This window comes from Aotus nancymaae, unplaced genomic scaffold (assembly GCF_030222135.1).
Source record: "Aotus nancymaae isolate 86718 unplaced genomic scaffold, 86718_ANA_hifiasm-v0.15.2.pri h1tg000072l, whole genome shotgun sequence".
NCBI lineage: Eukaryota > Metazoa > Chordata > Mammalia > Primates > Aotidae > Aotus > Aotus nancymaae.
In genome coordinates this window covers 9,926,322-9,946,900 of record NW_026988487.1, presented here as the reverse complement: position 1 = coordinate 9,946,900, position 20,579 = coordinate 9,926,322, and the positions used below count along the sequence as shown (strand labels likewise).

At 48.3% G+C, this 20,579-nt stretch overlaps 1 protein-coding gene across 1 annotated transcript in view; it reads right to left on the bottom strand.

Moving 5' to 3' along the window:
• Positions 1–17,153, bottom strand: part of AKAP1 (A-kinase anchoring protein 1) — a 35,928-nt gene extending 18,775 nt beyond the window's left edge. Inside the window, exon 1 of the mRNA XM_064367584.1 lies at positions 17,115–17,153. The gene's annotated coding sequence lies outside the window, so the exon portion shown is untranslated. The remainder of the gene's footprint in view (positions 1–17,114) is intronic.
• Between the last annotated feature and the right edge of the window lie 3,426 nt (positions 17,154–20,579).

Below are 20,579 nucleotides of genomic sequence, written 5' to 3'. Positions count from 1 at the left end.
AACCACCTGTCTGGAACGTATTACTATATATTTTTTTGAGACAGAGTCTCACTGTCGTTCAGGCTGGAGTACAGTGGTGCGATCTCAGCTCACCGCGACCTCCACCTCCAGGTTCAAGTGATTCTCCTGCCTCAGCCTCCAGAGTAGCTGGGTCTATAGGTGCCTGCTGCCACACCTAGCTAATTTTTGTATTTTTAGTAGAGACTGGGTTTCGCCATGTTGGCCAGGCTGGAACTCCCAACCTCACGTGATCTGCCAGCCAGCCTCCAAAGTGCTGGAATGACAGACCACGCGCCCAAAGATATTAACTATCTTAAAGGTTAAAACAGCTCAAGGCATACAGCCAAGGGATGGGTACCTAAATTCTCTTCCACATTAAATCTGGAACTCATTATTCTAGAACTGTGGGGAAGAGGCATTATATTGGCCAAGAAAAGGGAAATTTGTATTACCTTTCTGGAGAGGCTTTTAATAGCTCTTAAAAGCGCATAACCACATCCTACAATTCAGAAATCGCACACTTGGCATCTTTAAATTAAAAAAACAAAACAAAACCCACAACAAAGAAAAATCCACAAAGCCAAGTGCCTGTGACCCCAGCTCCTTGAGAGGCTGAGACAGGAGGATCGGTGGAGTCCAGAAGTTTGAGACCATCCTGGGCAACATAGTGAGGCTAGTCTCTTAAAAAAATTTTTTTTTTAAACTTTTTTTTTTAACCGTACCTCTGCATAGGTAAAGGTGCCCACTGAGGCATTATTTGAAACAAAATTGGGATTAACATAGCAGGAGAATCACTGCTAGGTAGATTGTGGAATCCATATACATACCAATGTTACAGAAAGAAGTCGATCTCATGTGCCGACACGGAAAACAAAAAAGTACAGACCATGATGTGTGTGGAATGTCTATGTTCACATAATCCCAAGGAAAAACTGGGAAGGACACACAACAAGCCATTCTGTTGTAGGAGAGGGGAAGTTTCTGTACACTGATCTTGTATCCTGCAACTTGCTGAACTCACTAATTCTAACCATTTAGAACTCCTTGGGATTTCTTACCCACAGATAAAGAGTCTTACTTCCTCCTTTTGAGAGATTTTTACTTTCTTTCACAATGGTTCTCCAACTTGGCTTTACATTAGCATCATCTGATAAACTTTTAAAAGCCCAAGGCCAAGGCAGCACCCAGCCCCATTAAATCAGAATCTTCCAGCACCAGGGTTGTTTTGGTTTTTTTTTTAAACCCAGGTGATTACAATGTGCAGTCAAGTTAGAGAATCACTGTTCTGAGGCCAGGTGTGGTGGCTTATGCCCATAATCCCAGCACTTAGGGAGGCTGGGGCTGGGGGCGGTGGAGTGGGCAGCAAATCACTTGAGGCCAGGAGTTTGAGACCAGCCAGGGCAACATGTGAAACCCTGTCTCTAAAAAAAAAGAAAAGAAAATTAGCTGGGTGGTATAGTTCCAGCTGTGCTCCAGAGGCTGAGGCAGGAGGATCACTCAACCCCAGGAGGTGGAAGTTGCAGTGAGCTGAGATCATGCCACTGTACTCGCTACAGAGTAAGACCCCATCCCAGAAAAAAAAAAAGAGAATCACTCCTCTCTAACAACTTGCACACACCCAAAAAAATGGTAATGATGGGAGATTTGCTTTGTTTTCAATGTCCTTCAAATAAAAGAGTAAAGATAGGGAAGCCTCTCTAAACCTATTCTGCTTTGGGGCCTACCCAATAAAATAATTTATTAAAAAAGAATAAGGACAATTTGAGACAGGAAAGTGTCTATGGGAAAGGCTGCACTGGATAGGGGAGAGTGCCCAAGGTCTGCTGTCCAGAGATCAAGTCCTACCCAACAGGGCACATGCCAGCAGGAAGTAGAGCTGAGGTCCAAACCCAGGTTTTCATCTGGTCAGTAAATTTATTTATTTACTTGAGACGGTCTCACTCTGTCGCCCAAACTGGAGTGTGGCTCAATCTCGGCTTACAGCAACCTCCTCCTCCCAGGTTCAAGTGATTCTCCCACCTCAGCCTCCTGAGTAGCTGGGATTACAGGCACACGCCACCAAGCCTGGCTAATTTGTGTGTGTGTGTGTGTGTGTGTGAAACAAAATTGGGATTAACACACAGTGTGTGTTTTTTTTAAGTAGAGACGAGGTTTCACCATGTTGGCCAGGCTGGTCTCGAACTCCTGATCTCAAGTGATCCACTAGCCTCAGCTTCCCACAGTGCTGGGATTACAGGCGTGAGCCACGTGCCTGGCCACATCAGTAAATTTAGATTATGATTCCTTATTAACTAGGCAATCCCATTTCACCCAGATTTATAGCTGTGACTCCCCTAGCAATTATCTATCTCAGAAAAAAAGATTAAATAGAATGGGGCAGAGAGGAAGAAAAAATCCTAACAACCACCCTACCGAGGAGACAGTTTTCCTTATTTTACATATCAAGAGCCCAAGGCCACAGATTCTAATTGGCCATCTCCCCAAAACACCAACCACCTCTCAAGATGGCTGGGAGAAGTCCCACCCCTTTAGAACTAAAAGTTGATCCCAAGGGGTCCTGCCTGTCTCCAGCAGGTAGTTGCTGGTCTCACTCCACACCACCACACCTAGCCTCCAAGATCCCAGAAGGGGGCTACACTACAGTGAGCCAACACTGAAAGCATGCACTGCCTGCCCTGGCTTTGGTCCTGTACCCTGGGCTACCCATACCCAGTCCCCAGCGCCTCTGGTCACTAGGCTCCCTGTGCTTCATCTGCCCCGTTCTGGATCCTCAGACAGAATGCACAGAATCACCACCGTGGGCCACAACAAGCACCCCTGCCTGCTGCTCTGTAGCTTACTGGGACACCACTACCACTAGCCCTCCCAGACCAGCTTGCTCCCCAGAGACTGAGGCTCTAAGCCCTCAGACCACCATCTCTAGGGTCACCCCTACAGTCCACTGAAGCTACTGAAGAATTATTGCCCAGGAAACATGGTTTCTAAATTTCCAAATCAGGGAAGGCCTCCTAGAAGGCACTGAATACTGCCACCCTGAAGCCATGTCACCCAACCCACAGAACCCAGAATGTCCCACCTAAATTCCCAGTGCCCATCACTTCCCAGCCTCCACCCACCCCACTCAGAGACCCAAGGCTGAGCAATCAGGAACCAGGTGTCACTGCTTCTATGCAGGGAGGGGCTCAAGATAAAGCCCTTCTCTATACCATTGCTTCCAGGAACAGGAACTACCCGGCTTGAGGCGCTCCACCAGCACTTGAGAACAGAGATTACAAGATCCCCAAAGAGCAGAGTGAAAGACATGTTTTTTTCCTTGCTACCAGGGAATCGTGCTTAGAGATATGAACCATACTCCAACAAGAACAGAGCCAAGAGCCCTCAGGATCAGCAGGCCTTGGCTGGGTCTCACAAAGGGTGCCCATTGCCAGGAGACACCTCACAGATGCCCCTCCACCAGCCCTCACTTCCCGCTAGTCAAGAAATCAGCTAGCCCCTCACTCCCTTACCCCTGAGCCAATATTCCCTCAATCAAATAGACTTCTTGGGAATTGGTAAGATGCCATTTTGCCCAATTTAAGTGGTCCGATAGGCCTACAAGAGGTGGTATAAAATGCATCAGCTGGCTGGGCACGGTGGCTTATGCCTGTAATCCCAGCACTTTGGGGGGCCAAGACGGGCGGATCACGAGGTCAGGAGTTTGAGATCAGCCTGGCTAACATGGAGAAATCTCGTCTCTACTAAAAATACAAAAATTAGCCGGGCGTGGTGGCGCGTGCCTTGTAGTCCCAGCTACTCAAGAGGCTAAGGCAGGAGAATCGCTTGAACCTGGGAGGCAGAGGCTACAATGAGCTGAGATGGCACCACTGCACTCCTGCCTGGGCAACAGAGCAAGACTGTCTCATTTAAAAAAAAAAAAAAAAAAAAGGCATCAGCCTTTCCTGAATGCCCAGATACTGCCACCTTCTCACACAGATACACACCCCTTCAGCCTTAAAAGGCTTTTCTACTATCTTCCTTCCTTTGCTGGGCCAGACTGTTTTCAGGTGCTCTCTTTGCCCTGAGGTGTTTTTTTTAAAAAAAAAAAACAAAAACCTGAACTTCTCAGCGTTTAAGTGGTATCACAGTAGTCCCCAAAGCCTTCATACTCACAAGCTAATCAAAGGCTGGCTTCTCCCCAAACCCAGGACTAAGAGCAGATCTGTCTGCAGTCAGAGAAAAGCCTCCCAGAAGGATGCTGCAGAACCCTGCCCTAGGGTGGGTGGGGAGGACACTCTGTCATTTTGAATCTGTTGGAATTAAATAGCTGCCTGCTTATTTTTAGCAGGTCCATTTGTCTGGGAATAGATGCATGCTGGCTAGTTGCCAAGTGGACACACAGAGCTGAGGGCAGGCACGTGCTACAGCCACAGGCCTCAGCATTCATCTGCTCACTCCAGGTTCCAAAAGGATCTCTTCTTTCTCCAGGGAGGTACCCACAGGTTCTCAAGAACGGCCCTCAGAAAAGTAATGGCCTCACTCTCAACTCAGCTGACAAACCTGGTAACTGTAAGCTAGAGTCTTCTGCTAAAGAAAAAAACAAATCCCTGGCAATGATACAAAGATGTTGGTCCCAGTGACTAAGCCAATTTGGCTGCAGTTTCTGCAAAAAAGAGCTGCATGTAACTGATGGGAAAGTCCATGATAAAAACAACATCTTAGGAGCCAAGTGCCCAATAAGCCCAGTTTGGGCCTGATCAGTGATGCCACATCCACTTTGTGTTCTGAATGAACATTTACATGGGAATTTGAACATTTCTTCCATTATTCCAGTGTTCGCACTGCCAAAGACTGTCCACAGGTGTTCACCAATAGGAAGGGGTCTGCTCAAGACATTGCACCCTCCAGAGTACCTAGCTCATTAAGTTCCTACTGAGGGACTCTTTCCCTTGAAGGGGTCTTCCAAGGGCAGGGAATCAGAACCTAAAGCCCAGCACTTCAGCCACTGCATTCAGAGAAGGACAGCAGGCTATGGCCAGGCAGAGGCATACACCCTTCCATGGGAGTTTGGTGGAGGAAAATCACAAACCCAGAGTTCTCTGCAAGATTCCAAGAGTGCCTCTTGGCTTGTATCAGATGCATTTACCTATTTCCTCATCAGGTCAGTCATTCACCTTGTTCATACATTTAAATATGTTTAAATTGCTACAAGCAGCAGGTTCTGATCACCAGAAGCTCACAATTCTGATGGAAGAATCAATCTTTCACACTCACTCACACACCCCTGTACCACAAGCAGCCACACTGAGCAGTGGGCAAAGGGAGCCCAGGAAGCCTTTCTCAAGAGGGCTAGGATTTCCTTAGGCCACAATGGGTGGGGAGGGGGCAAGGACACAAACTGAGGTTTCAATACCTTTGGGCGTGGGAGGGAACAGTGAGTCCCAGAGTAAAACAGGAACAAATCCTAGGAGCCAAAGTGCTGGTAGGGCCAGACAAAGAGTCCGACCTTTGCCACAGGAGCCATAGTTGTGGCAGTTGCAAAGTGGTCAAAGTAGAGCAGGTCACAAGAGGCAAAGGTCTGGGTGACCCTCAAGGGTGACTGCTATCCAATATTGGCAGCCACTTAGTCATGGGAAGTTACTTAATACTTGAAATGTGACCCGTGTGACTAGGGCACTGAATTTTACTATATGTTAATTTAACTTGAACTCTCCACCTGCAGCTGGCAGTTACCTACTGGACAACTCAGCTCTAGAGGGTGTTCCCGGAAGACCTCAACAAACAGGAGGGGTGGATAAATGCTGCAGCGGCCAACACCTACCTTGCTCGGTAGTGCTCGGTTCTGCCACCAAGGGTGGGGGCAATGGTAGGCATGGGCTATGTACCCTCAGCAGCATGGCCGGGCCAGGAATCAGAGTGCTGGAGCCATGCCTCAGGTGTTGGTCCCAGCCCAGCCCCAGTGCTCACAGGACTGTTACCTTCAACCTCAAGGGCCTGTATAAGTCACAGTAAGCTGTGACTTCATGTGGGTACCCTAGAGATCCCAAATTAGCTCACAGTGGGGGCTGTAAGGTCCTGTCCAGGACTGTCCCCCACCCTCCATTGTGATGGTCCACAGAGCAGCCAGGGGAGCCAGAGCAACCAGACCAGCACCTTTTGGAGGTGCTTCTACCCTTCCATGTAGAGCAGCTGTCAGGAACTTATGGGACATTTTCCCAGCCCGATTCACAGAAGGCAGGCCAGAAGCTTAACCCAGTAGTGTCTGAGTACCTGCTTGGTGAAGGCTTCTCTAGCCAAAATGGAAACCCTGAATCCACTACCAGGAGCTCCAGGTAAGACAAGCCAGAGCCAGAAATCCCATCTCTGAACACGGCCTCAAATTAAGAGCTACTCCAGTCCAACTAAAAGTTAAACTAACTCCTGGTCTGGAAAACTTAGAACATAAGGGTGAACTGCCCAGCTTCCTTCCTGCTCTGCTGGCTAAACTCACAGGAGGGCCAAGTCACCTGCCTCTTTACATGAAGGAAAAATCATCAGCACCTCCTACAAAGGTCTTTCCAATCACTTCATGTCGGGGATAAGGGTGTGGATTTTAAAACCTTGAAGATTATGTCACACCCACCTTGCCCCTCACCTCTGGCCTTGACAACCATCTTGCTTTACAAGTGAATTCCGACAGGTTTCTAAAGATGGTCACAACACAGGCACCAGGAATGCCTTCCTGGGTACATGGAGTTCCTGCCCACAACCACAGAAGACATTGCACAGGACTGCCCAAAAGGTATGAAATGGCAATCTGACAACAAGCTTACTTAAAAGCCAATAAAGAAATCAGAAAAGATGCCGGTGTGCAGCAGAAGACCCTTCACACCACCACCTCACATGGGCAAAAGAGGTAAGACCCTGATCTTCCTAATGACAGACAGTGAAATACAACTGCCCCAGAAATCACATAAAAGCACAGAAGGTAATTTCTATTCAACAAATAATTACTGGCACTTACAGGGAAATGCGTGGTGGGACACAATCAGGCAAGGCATTGACCTCAACGCACTTTCATTCTGGGCGGGGAGTGGGGAAGATGGGTTGCGGGGAGCGCACTCCAGCCTGGGTGACAGAGTGAGACCTTGTCACCCAGGTCTCACTTTTCTCCAGTGGTCTTGTTACTGCCACCCTCTGCTACTGACCAACTGAAAGTTTTGTTCATAGAAGTGTCCTGTTAAAGGTGAAGGAGGAACGGAAAATGGGGTACCAGTGTCCTCAAATTAGAATGTTCTAATATCTTGTGGCAGGAATGAGAGGTCTTAGTCTGAATGCTAGCATTATGGGAGCCAAGGAGAGCTGGGATGCCCCATTCAATATATAGACTTTCATTCAAGACCCATCTTCAGCCAGGCATGATGGCTCACACCTGTAATCCCAGGGAAGTGGGAGGATTACTTGAGCCCAGGAGTTCAAGACTAGCCTGGCAATATGGTGAGACCTCATGTCTACAAAAAAAAAAAAAAATTAAAAGAATTAGGCCAGGCACAGTGGCTCATACCTGTAATCCCAGCACTTTGGGAGGCTGAGGCGGACGGATCACCTGAGGTACGGAGTTTGAGACCAGCCTGACCAACACGGAGAAACCCTATCTCTACTAAAAATACAAAATTAGCCGGGCATGGTGGTGCATGACTGTAATCCCAGCTACTCAGGAGGCTGAGGCAGGAGAATCACTTGAACCTGGAGGAGGTTGCGGTGAGCAGAGATTGCACCACTGCACTCCAGCCTGGGAAACAAAAGCGAAACTCCGTTTCAAAAAACCAAAAAAGAATTAGTCAGGCATAGTAGCACATGCCTCTTGTCCCAGCTACTCAGCAGGCTGAGGTGGGAGGATCATTTGAGCCCAGGAAATCGAGGCTGCAGTGAGCTATGATGGCATCACTGCACTCCAGCCTGGGAGACAGAATAAGACCTGTCCAGGAAAAAAAAAAAAAAAAAAAAAAGGACCCATTTTCACCGCTACCTGGTACCCAAGTCCAGATCCCCACATTTCTAACTTCTCTAAAAAGTGAAGCCAGCCCTTCTTCTGGCCTGGCCTGGCGGGAGGGCTCTCCACAGGACTAGCTGTCTGCTGACTTCAGCCACACAGGCCCAATCCATGCCTTCAAAGGTGTCTGTCCCAAGACAAGGGACTAAACCAAGAAAGGAGGGGCACTGGATCCAGAAAAGACACAAGAGAAGGGGGAGGGAATTCCAAGGGTGAAGGGGAACCAGAGCCAAGGAAAAGGGATGCATCCAAGAGCAACGTGGAACCGTTGCGAGCACTCAGTACGTGGAGCCGCAACGAGAGCCACTTTCCACCAGTGACAGGCGTTCTATAGCAACGGTGGACAGAGGCTGGGGGAGTTGGGAACTGGTGAGACACACAGAAAATTAAGCAAAAGAACCTAAGGAAATCAGGAGAAAAGCAGGGAAGACAAGAAATATGGGAAACTAAAAACCTTGCAGCCATAAACAAGGTTTGCATTATAATAATGTATATTCTGAATAGCAACTTGACCAAAACTTGGGCTCTCTCTCCACCGGGATGATGAGGGAAGAAAAAAGCGTAGGAACAAGCTAAGTCCTATCTCCCATAGCAGAAAAAACAAATCAGAACTAATCCTTATGAAGAAAGAAAAAGACTACTGACAAAGGGAGAGGTGCATGGCAGTGGGGACAGCTGGAAGAATTGAAAGCAGCTGTCTAGGGAAGCTGGTAGGGGTGGAGGGCAGCGGGCAAAGGACTGCGTTTTCAAGCCTTGTACACAGTCAAAAGCCAAATCTTTCTACAAGTAATGTTTTGATAGAAAACACATTATAAAGCTACATACAAGTAGCAATGTGTGCTCTATTTCCATGCAGCTTAACCATCCTAAATTTGCTTTAGTTTCAATTCATCTATGAACAAACTTGCAATGCTTTCTTTTCCAATAATAATCAATGCCAATTTTGTTTCAGAGACCCCCAACTGCCCAGCTGACATAATAGTAATATCAAAAAGAGAGCATGCTTTATTGATAGACCCCTCTGGAAGCAAGGCACTGACTGAGGGCTAGCCAGCATCAATTCAGATGGCTGGACCTCTCAGGGCTAGTCATTTAACAAAGAGTTTAACACGCACTGTGAGCCAAGTTCGCTGGGCACACAAGGGAAAGAGAGCCCTCAGGAAGCAAAGGTGGAAGGAAGGGTAGAGATAGGTAAGACACTGCAAAGAAGATTCAGCAACTTAAATGTAAAGACCACAGCCTCTCTCAACTGATTGAGCCCTAAGGCAGCCCTTGCACGAGATGAATTACTGATATCCCTGTGCATGTAGCAGGGTACCAGCTGAGAGGGTTAAGGAATGGTCACTCAGTCCTCTTCTGTGTGCTGTGGTTGAGATGAGAAAGGCTGGATGGAGCGCTGGGGAAGGGAAGCTGCAGACAGAATGGGGAGGGAATGCTTCTTGGAAGAGGTGGCATCAGAACTGGAACACTCGAGAGCTGTGCCAAGATCTGGGGGGAGGCAGGAGGAGAGGGGGAAGAAAGTTCCAGGCAGGAAGAACATGTGCCAAAGTCCTAAGGCAGGAACAAGCTTGGCTGACTCAAGAGGTAGCAAGAGGGGAGGTGAAGATGAGGTCAGAGCATGGCTCTAAGAGAAAGGGCTCTCCAACATCACGGTGCAGAAGGTCAGTCGGACTCGCAAAAACACTAAGGGATGCAGTCCACCAAACTTTCTTCAGAGGGGAAACTGATGTGTCTGAAAGGCCAAGGGGCTTTAGTTTTTAATTAACAAGGAGAAGCTGCTTCCAGACTTGATTCCTGAAACAGGATGCCTCTGAGGCTGGTAGCATGACAGGTACACTGTGTAGGTGAACAGCAGCTTGCTTTTACCTTCAAGTTCTCCATGAATACACTTGCCAGGAGGCCTGCGGCCACACCACACATTAGCCTTAGAGAACCACCACTAAGGGTAAGGGGTAGTAAGCCCCCCTTACTCTCAGGGTCCCTCAAAGGAACCTGTTCCAATAACGCAGTCCAGCCCCTGGAGGCAGACACACACAGTCTATGTAAGCCCTTGCCACTTCTTTGAATCAGACATTGCCAAAACAATCTTGCTCTCCAGCCAACATAAACCATAGGCAACAGAGGGCCTTATATGGCTTGAAGTTTTCTTAATCAGAAACAGATAGATGGGCTGGAGGTAGCAGCTCCAAGTTAGAGGGAAGGAGGAACTGAAAAGGAGAGAAGGGGTGGCCTGGGGAACCAGCAAGCTTGCTCATCAAACTGCTTGTTCATCCCTCTTCAGCTTCTGTGGCATCCCAGTAAAGAATTCCGACCAGGGCTCTACGGCGTGCCTCCTTTCATGTTTGCAATTTGGGTTAAGCCAGAGGACACCAGGAACCAGACTGCCCACCAATCCACATTATTAGAGAGTTTTTAGTGTCCATGTAGTGGCCAGCCTTGAGGCTGGGCAACTTCACATGAAAATGGAGTTATGGGCCAGGCGCAGTGGCTCACACCTATAATCTCAGCACTTTGGGAGACCAACATGGAATGATGGCTTGAGCCCAGGAGTCTTCGGATTGATCTGGGCAAGTTGGTGAGACCCCATCTCTACAAAAATAAAAATTTTTTAATTAGCCAGGTATGATGATGTGCGCCTACAGTCCCAGCTACTTGGGAGGCTGAGGCAACAGCCAATGAGCATGATGATCGTGCCACTGTACTCTAGCCTGAGTGACAAAGCAAGACCTCGCCTCTAAAAAATTAAATACATACACACACACACACACACACACACATATATATATATTTATTATTATTTTTTTTAATGAGGTTATGTGGTTTCCTGAGAAACTGGCTGCTGGGGCAACAAGGGGTCCTCACTCCCCAGGCAGCAGTCCTGACCCCTAGCTCCCTGGGCTGCCTCAGTCACATGCCTGCCTGCACCAGGAGGCATGCTGGGCCCCTGCCACAGTTCCAGAATAGAAAAGGCAGCCCTGGAGACCTCTTAAGCAACCACCCCCTCCACACACCCCTTGGCAGCTTCTAGGGTGGCTTTATTCTCCTCTCTCTCCTGACAAGGCGGTGGCAGCAGAGACAGCAGCAGCTTTGGCACCAGAACCTGTCCCGTACACTGCAGCCACATGCACTTGGCGCTCCTAAAGGATGCCACCTGCCAAAAATAGCACCAGCACATGCTTGGCCAGGTGAGCCACACACAAGTCAAAGGACAAAGCAGGGAGGTTATCTGCAGCACAGCCTTTTCTCCCAGAGACAGCTCAAGGCACAGCTGAGTGTGGGTCTGCCTGCAAGGCAGTTCAGGAAAGTGAGAATCACTCCCGCTCCTTTTTCTTGGGAGGGACAGAAGGCGGGGGTGGGGCAAGAAGGAGATGTACAGAAGACAGAACTGTCCCCTTGAGATCTGTCACCAACCCAACCTCACAAAGGCACACCCAGGCAGGGCCAGAGAAGGGCTGGGGGCTGGACTGTGACTGAACTGATCTTACTGCTGCCTTCTCCAACCAGGAGGCCAGCGACTGCCTGGTGACAGCCTTTGAAGGACCAGGGGATGGTCTCGTGACCTCTAAGTGAGGTCTGACAGGTATCGGGAAATTAGACTTCAGGACTGTCTTTTTCAACCAGCTCAGTTTTCAGAGCAGTTTCCCTGAGCCCTCAGGCACAGGTTTTTTTATTCATAGTCAGTACTTGTGCATTTCAAAAGCACCTGATGGTTGCATAATTCTGATGATAAAATATGGCTTTGGAGAGACAAGAGAGTTAAGAGTAGGATCCTGTACTTCAGTTTCCCATACAATGAAGATGTCCTGTGATATGGAATAAGAATACCTCCCTCACAGAGTAGTACCGAGGCTAAATGACTGAAAACAATAGTCAGACTCCATAGGTGGGATAAATGGTTTTAATCTTTTTAAAACCCAGTTTAGTTTCCTGAATGAGGATGGAATGATAAAGGAGCAGTCACAGCCAATGAGCATGGGGGGCAGGGAGGGACAGAAGAGGAGGGAGGAGCAGTCCCTGACTCAGGTCCAAAGCCAGTCCAGCCCTCGCTGCATCCTGGGACCAGCTTCCCCTGCTTGGGTACTGTTTCTTCATCCACAAACTAGATCACTGTACTAACCTCATAGGGTTGAGAATAAAAATGACATAGAAAAAAAAAAAAGCCACCAATATGCCAGTAGGTGCTCATCAAGTGTCTTTTATGCTGTCCAGCTCCAAGAAAAGAGATCTCGCATTATAGCAGGGTTCAAACAAAGCACACCCAGGACTAGAAGAGGAGCATCTGGAAATGAGCCCCCCACCTCTGCCGCAACAGAACACATCAGCGCCGCACTGTGACCTCACTCTCCCCCAACGCCTTCTGTGAAGAATGTCCCCTAACACTTAGGTAGACTGGAAAGAGCAGAATGAAAACACAACCTGGTTTAAGAGAAGGGCCACACTGAGATCTGTAGAAAGTCATCATGTGGGTGAAGGACCAAGTAACAACAGTTGACATCTGACATTTGGAGACCAAGGACAAAGCAGCAAGGACCTTTATGATAATAAACAGGCTCTCAAACCAAAAGGGCTTTCTAAGGGCTTAGCATCTGGCCCTTTGCTCCACACTCCTATCCCCAGGTCCTTTCTGAGGATCCTCTCTCAGACTGATAACTAATCGTCCACGCCCAACTGGCAGACAAGAACTCACTTGTAGTTTGCCATGGAGACAACCAGTAGATGACTTGTCACCAAGCTGTTGGGTTTATGGACTCTGGAAGACTAAGCTCAAACATGTTATGCTTTAGAGGTTTACACGTTGAGGCAATTAAGCTTTTACAGTTGGAGAAATAAAAACTTTCTAGGCCAGCCCTGTCCAATCAAAACTTTCCTCGATTCTGGAAAATGTTCTTGACCTGCACTGACCGGGACGGCAGCCATTAGCTACATGACGACACTGAGAACCTTAAAATGTGCTAATGTCACTAAGAAACTTTTTTTTTAATGCTTTCAAAAGTTTAGTCACACAGCTAGTAGATAAGGCAGCTCTATAGACAAGGCAGCTCTAAACTCCCCCTACCCATGACAGATTTAGGCAAATAGAACTATCTTTAAAAATAAAAAATATTTAGAACAGTAGCATCTTAGAGCTAAGAACTTGAGATGAATAGTGATTTTTTTTTATTCAGTTACATGTACTACCCACTGTGCTGTGCTTCCCAGCCCAAACACCTCACTCCAGTCACCCAGGGCACGTTTGGTCTAACTCCAAGGCTCCCAGGACCATAATCTGAATACTGATAATTTTGACCAACCCTCTTTTAGCCACTGAATAAACCAAGACCTGGAAGGCCAACTGGACTGCCTAGAATCACAGGCAGGTTTCAGCTCTGAGAGCTGCGCCAAGTCCCAGGCTCTTGTCAGCTAAGCCCAGCAGTGAAAAGCCTCATTAGTCCTGAGTTATACATACTTTTACTTCCAGAACTCACCTCGGGGCCCTTCTTTGCTCCCAAGTGCAACTGGACCTTAGTGACACATGGCTCAGTGAACACAGCCAGCCAGCATGACAGGAGAGCGAACAGAATGTTTACCATTGACTATTGCAAGCCATCAAACCAAGCTGAAAACAGACAACCAGATGGCGAAGACCCGGATAAAATGTGGACAGGGCTGCACCATTTAGTAAAAGAAAAAGTTAAGGCAAAGGACACCTTGAAAGCTATTTATTGCTGGAAAGCCAGTTCTCAGAATGCTGAATGATAACACACACAATGTTAACAATCTACTTAGAAAGTAGCAGAAAGAATAGGAGGAAAAGCCCATGGATTTAAGAATATTCCTTGGTTCTTCTCACAAAAGCCATCCAGAGGACCTAGTTTTAAGTCCACACCCATACCTCCTAGTTCCTTTACCCCTCAATTTGAATTGTGTGACAGCCACTGAAACAATCTGGAATGACCTCCAGCTTCACCCTCACTGCACTCAGAAGTGTGAGGATTAAAGGATTAGGGAAGCCTTTGCTCAGAACTCACCTAGCACAGTTAACTATGAGAAGAGGCATCCTCTGAAGTTCAGTTCCATGTCCCCTACCACCTGTTTCTCCAGCCAGACTCTGTCCTACTCCAAACACGCTCATTGATCATGTTTTTCACAGCCCAAGCTTAAAATTAGGTACCAAGGCCAGCAGCTTCCTTCAGTGGGATGCCTCATAGGATCATTAATGTTAAATGATCATAAAACTGAAAACTCCTGAGGTATCACACCAGGAAGGAACATGGAAGAAACAGAACTTGCCCTGAGAAGCAAGATTTAGGACTAAAATACACCCCTCACCATAAAGATGAGCAACTCTCAAACAGTATGAGATAATTTCAATGGGACACGACGCCCACGGAATCCACTACCACCCCATAGCGGAGGAAAACGCCTGAGAATGACAAGCTGAAGGTATTAACTCCTACTTGAAATGACTGACTTCCCACAAAAGGAAAACAGACCAAGCTACAGAGAGGCCCAATCCTTCTAGACTCACATGTAAGATTAGGAAGGAGTGACCTAGGTGAACTCTAGGGCCAGCTCTCCAGGTACAGCTCTCCAGTACAAGCTACCTGCTCTTCAAAGCCCTGAAATGCACACACAATCAAGTCATGTTGCAGGCTAGGACCAGGAGGCTAGCCAGCAAAGCTTAGGGAAACCAATTTGTTTTTCCTCCCAAACAAGTTTCTGGGTCAGAGACTGGGGAGAGGGGTGCTTTTAATAGAATTCAAGTCACTCAAGTAATTCAAGAAAAAGTCAGGCTCAGGGCTTGTTTAGGAAGGAGAGGGGAAGAGCAATGCTTAAGCACCTATTGCAGTCCCCATTATCACAAATATGATCTCCATTTGTCTTTAGGACAGGAAAAGGGAACACTGTAGAGGCTAACACCAGCCTTCCCCCAAAATATGGCTGCCACCCAGCCTATGTCCAACGCCCAAGAATAATTTGGGTTACCAGGTAGCAAGATAAATTGTTTTTAAATATTGATGTTCAGCAACTTTACACTGGAGACATACCGACTTCAGCACCTGAGCAGTGATTTGATATTTATATGATTCCTCTATTACAACAGACACCTCTACTGTCACCATGCAGTGGCCAAGTGAGAATGCATTTCCTAGAAACAGCTGGGAGATGGGAAAGATATTCCTAAAAGGAACTCCACCTAGACGCAGATCCATTAGGCCTGTCTTACTCACTGGCTAGGATCTGTTACCTGCGATTTCTGGGCCAGCATCTAACAACAGGCATGAAGACAGAGCCTATTAATCCAGTAATGGACTCAGGCTTTAGTGATTTGCATACCTGTAGGATCCTCCTCTAACCTAGGGCCATATTTCAAAGAGAATACACCCAGGAATTATGTAGAACCTACAAAATTAGTTAGAGGTTAAAGAGGAAAGGTTCAACACGTCAAAAGGCTCCCAAAACATAACTTCACGTGCTTCCAGTGCTCAGGGTCTTAAATAATCATCAGGTGAAGCACTTGAATGCCAAGAACAGAGGAATCATATAAACGATCAAGTCAGGCTGCCCTCTTCATTTCAAAGATGTTCTGTACCTTTAAGAGCCAAGTGGATGGGTGGTGATAAGAGTCCAAGCTTTGCTTTCTAAATAAAGAGTAAAAAAGAAAAAAAAAAAAGGTACTAATTTGGGAAGGACTTAGCAGTTACATGAGCATGTAAGGTTACTAGCTACCAGAATTAATAGCTTTTTGTGAACAGTGTTCCTTGATCAGTAACTAACAGATACTGTTGCACCAGGTCCAGGAGCCTAGGTTTCACTGGAGACAAATTTAAACATTAAGTAACCCGCACTACAGTACGGGAAAGATACCAGTTTAACCTCACTAATTGCCCTGCGCATACACCCTACCCAGCTTGAGAGGCCTCGACTCGCACCTGGAGCGAAGTCCACCGGGTTTGTGTTAACGGCAGGAAGGCGCAGCCACCCTGGACATCCTCCAGGAGAGGGAAGATCCCAAAACGCCCAGGGCTCCCATGCCGTTCCGAGTCGCCTTAGCACCGCCCACCACTATCAGCACCTTCCTTCTTCCATCCCTCCCGGGAGGGAAACGGGAAGAACCTTCAGCAAGGGCACAAAAGAGTTGAAGGCCAGAAATCCCGCGTTCGAGGCGTCCAGTCACTGACTCTGCCAGCTCACCGTAACCCCGAAACGAACATGGTCCCTCCAGATCATGGACCGGTACACTGGGCCGCAGGCGGGACCGAACACGTGACATCTGCCGCCCTCCCCGCCCCCCGCCCGGCGTGAGGTCGGTGGACACCCGGGGCTGGACGGCCCCCGCCCCTCCGGACATGCCTGTCGGAGCTACGAATGCGAATTCCCCCGAGACACCCCTGAGCCTCCAACCTCCAGACCCCAACTCGGTTCGAACGGTCCCTTCGTCCGGAACACGGTTGGATCACAACCGGCGGTGTCCTGGCCCATATTCCCGGTTCCCCTGATTCCCCACACGGAACTCTAAAGGGCTGCGCCGTCGGCTCCGGTCGGCCTCCGTCGCCGGCCTCTGCGGGGCGCAGCCCGGGGCGACCCGAGGGTGAGAAGTTGGGTGAGGCTCCAGAAGTGAAGGGGCAGCTCCGGGCTCAGACTGTGTACACACGACCTTTGAAAAGTAAACGCCCGCAGGGCTGGGCGACCTTGGGTGGGACGCGCTCGGGTCCGCCTCGCAGGCGGGTGTGCGCGCTCCGGTAAAGTTGAGCCGCAGAAAGGCGCCCCGGGCGTCGCGCCCTCGACCCCCGCCCCAAAGGGCAGTGACGCGCGTGGGGTGGACGGCGCGGTCACAGAGCGCCGCCCAGAGCAGCGCACACGCGATCTGACAGGAGCCCGCGGGCAGACAAGCGGCGGGGGAGGGAGAGAGGGGGCGCAGGCGAGGGAGGGAAAGACGGGCCTGCCTGACAGCGCGCGGCGGCCGGGAGCCCCCAGGACACCTCGGCGTCCGGAGCGTCCCGCCCCTGGGGTACCTAGAGCGCGCGTCGCACCCTACACCTGCACCCCAGGTTCCCCATCGCCCCGACCGCGCCGCCTTCGGGGCTCCGACAGGGGGTCCCCGGCGCAGCCGCCCCCGACCTACCAGCTCTCGGCGACTGTCGGGGTCCGGAGTCCGCGCGCCGCCGCCGGCCCCCGGCTGTGCCCCGCGGCCCGGCCCGCAGCGCCGGGCTTCCGCAGCTCCCCCACGTGCTCGCCCAGGCCGGTGGAACACAGAGACATTAAATACTGAGGACGCGCGGCGACGTGCCCGCGGCGCGACGCAGGCCCCGCCCCTCGCCCTCGTGCCCCCGCGCCCCCGAGCCCGCCCCGCTCACCTGCGCGTGCGCGCCGCCGGCCTCTCCCGGCAGCGCCTCCGCCGCGCCTCTCCCAGCTGCGCCAGAGGGGGCGCGGTAAAGTGCTCGGGGAACATCCCGCCACCGCCCCGAGCCGGGTCCTGCTCGCGCTCTCGCGAGAGGAGCCATCATCTCGTCGACGCCCGGGAGAGGGGCCGGGCGGGAAGATCCAGAACTCGGAGGACCCTCGATACCCTGCATCACAAGCCCTGCATCGCAAGCCTAACACCGGTTCTGCCGCCTTGGCTCTGGGCAGGCTCGAAGGGTCAGCCAGGTCATCTCCTGCCTCTGGACGGAGAGCGCCCTGGAAAAGGCAGAGGGGCCGGTGAGAAGCAGAGCTTCCCTTGCTTCGGGGCTTTGAGCTTCCCTGTGACCGTCATTTCACTGTAACGTATAATTGGGTTGGCCATTCATAATCGCTCAATAACTGCATAATGGTGAAACCTGGTACCACTCAAATGCAGATTTCTTGCCCGTTTTCACAACTTGATGTTATCGAAATGAAGCACTTTTCTCTGAATGGGTTGGGTTTTGGAGTGATTCTTGCAGAGATGGTCACTGTGAGTCACTATCTCTGCCTGGAATTTGGGAAAATAAATTCCCCCCAAATAAATGGACAGGGTGGGGTTTTGGCTAGCCAGCCAGAAAACAAAGTGTCTTTAAATGAGCATTTGTTTGGCCAAAATATAGAAAAGAAATCTAATGAGATTTAAGTCAAATTCACATATATATGAATCCCACTTGCATGCCTGGCATCCTGGTAGATGCCAGGAAGGAAACAAATAGGAAACTGACATAGGAAAGAAAGAAAAAGAGCCCTGTTTTAGTTCCTGTGGTCAGAAAAGGCCTAAAGTGAAAGTCAAACTGAAACCTATTGGATGGGAAGGAACCAGCCTTGCAAATTATATGCGGGCATAAGGGTTGGAGGAGTATTCCTAGCTAATGCACAACACAAGAAAAAGCAAGAAACAACTCCTGGTAAACTGGAAGACCAGTGTGGAAGGAATGTATTGAGGGAGGGAGTGACAGGAAAGAAGATTGGAGATAAAGAGGATCGATTTTTGTCTTTGTTTTTTGGAGAGAACAGGGGCCTGGGCTGCTGTTAGTAAATACTGAATATTTACCATAGTGAATAGTGAAGCTTGGGTTTTATTCTACTCTGCTCAGTCCCAAAACCAGCCGTGACTCTACCTCAGGGCCTCCTCCACATGGAATATTCTGCAAAACTCACTCTCTCACCTCTTTCAAGTCCTTTGCTCAAAGGTCACCTACTCAGACTCGGTTAAGTCTTCTTTGGACTCACTATTTTATTTTATTTTTTATTTTTTGAGACGGAGTCTCACTCTGTCACCCATGCTGGAGTGCAGTGGTGCACTCTCAGCTCACTGCAACCTCCACCTCCCGGGTTCAAGTGATTCTCCTCCTCAGCCGCCTGAGTAATCCCACTACAGGAACATGCCAGCATACCCAGGTTTTTGTATTTTTAGTAGAGACGGAATTTCACCATGTTGGTCAGGCTGGTCTCATATCCCTGACATCAGGTGATCCAGATCCGCCTGCCTCGGCCTCCCAAAGTGCTGGGATTACTGATGTGAGCCACCACACCAGGCCTGCATTCTGTACTATAAACTGTAACCACACACACAGACAAATTCCCCATTCCTCATCCCTTCTTTCCTTCATAACACTTACCCCTATTCTTCATTCGTTTCATGAGGGCAGGAATTTTGGGGGGCCTGGTACGGAGAGGGTGTGCAGTAAACGTGTTTTGTGAATGAATAGGAAGCTATTAAAGAGAGTTAAGTAGAGAGTAACATAATTTCTGTTTTCTTTTCTTTTTTTTTTTTGGAAGAAAGAAAGAAAAAAAAGAATGAAGAAGAGGAAGAAAAAGGAAGAGAAAGAGAGAGAGAGAATGGGAGTATTGCTTTCTTGCCCAGGCTAGAATGCAGTTTAGAAATGGGTATTGAAAACCTCTTTTATACCAATAATTATACTTAATTATGTAGTCAGGAAGGAATAAGGGAAGAAAATAACAAACAAGCAGCCAACCAATATTTCATTTAAACCTATGAAATGCTATGCGATTACTGAGGAGTGATTTACTTCCAGTTAGGTAGTTACTTTTGGAATAGGTGTGAGGTGGTAATGTATGTTTTGTGTATTTGAAGTGGAGAGTTCTATAAATGTTTATTAAGTTTACTTGTTCCGGGTCTGAGTTCAAGTCCTGGATGTCCTTGTTAATTTTCTGTCTCGTTGATCTATAGAATCGTTAGCTCTTCTTGTTACATTGATCCTTTTGCCATTATGTAATGTCCGTCTTTGCCTCTTTTGATCTTTGTTGCTTTAAAGTCTACTTTATCAGAGGCGAGAATTGCATCTCCTGCTTTTTATTTATTTGTTTATTTTTACTCTCTGGTTGGTAAATCTTCCTCCTTCTCTTTGTTTTGAGTCTTTGTGTATCGTTGTATGTGAGATGGGTCTGGATGCAGCATACCGATGGGTTTTGACTTTTTATCCAATTAGAATATATATAAGTTTAATACTGCCATTTGATGCTAGCTGGCTGTTTTGCCCATTAGTTGGTGTAAATTTTTCATTGTGTTAATGCTCTTTGCTTTTTGATATATTTTTGGATAGGCTGATATTGGTTGTTCCTTTATATGTATAGTGCTTCTTTCAGAAGCTCTTGTAAAGCAGGCCTGGTGGTGGTGAAGTCTCTAAGTACTTGTTTGTTCGCAAAAGATTTAATTTTTCCTTTGCTTGTAAAGCTTAGTTTGGCTGGATATGAAATTTTGGGTTGAAAGTTCTTTTCTTTAAGGATGTTAAATATTGGTCCCCACTCTTTTCTGGCTTGTAGGGTTTCTGCTGAGAGATCTGCTGTAAGTCTGATAGGTTTCCCTTTATGGGTAACCTGACCTTTCTCTCTGGCTGCCCTTAGTATTTTCTCCTTCATTTCAACCCTAATAAATCTGGCGATTATGTGCCTTGGGGTTGGTCTTCTTGAAGAATATCTTTGTGGTGTTCTCTGTATTACCTGGAGTTGAATATTACCCTGCCTTGCTAGGTTGGGAAAGTTTTCCTGAATGATACCCTGAAGAGTATTTTCCAACTTGGATTCATTCTCTTCGTCACATTCAGGTACACCTATCAAACGTAAATTAGGTCTTTTCACATAGTCCCATATTTCCTGGAGACTTTGCTCATTCCTTTTTATC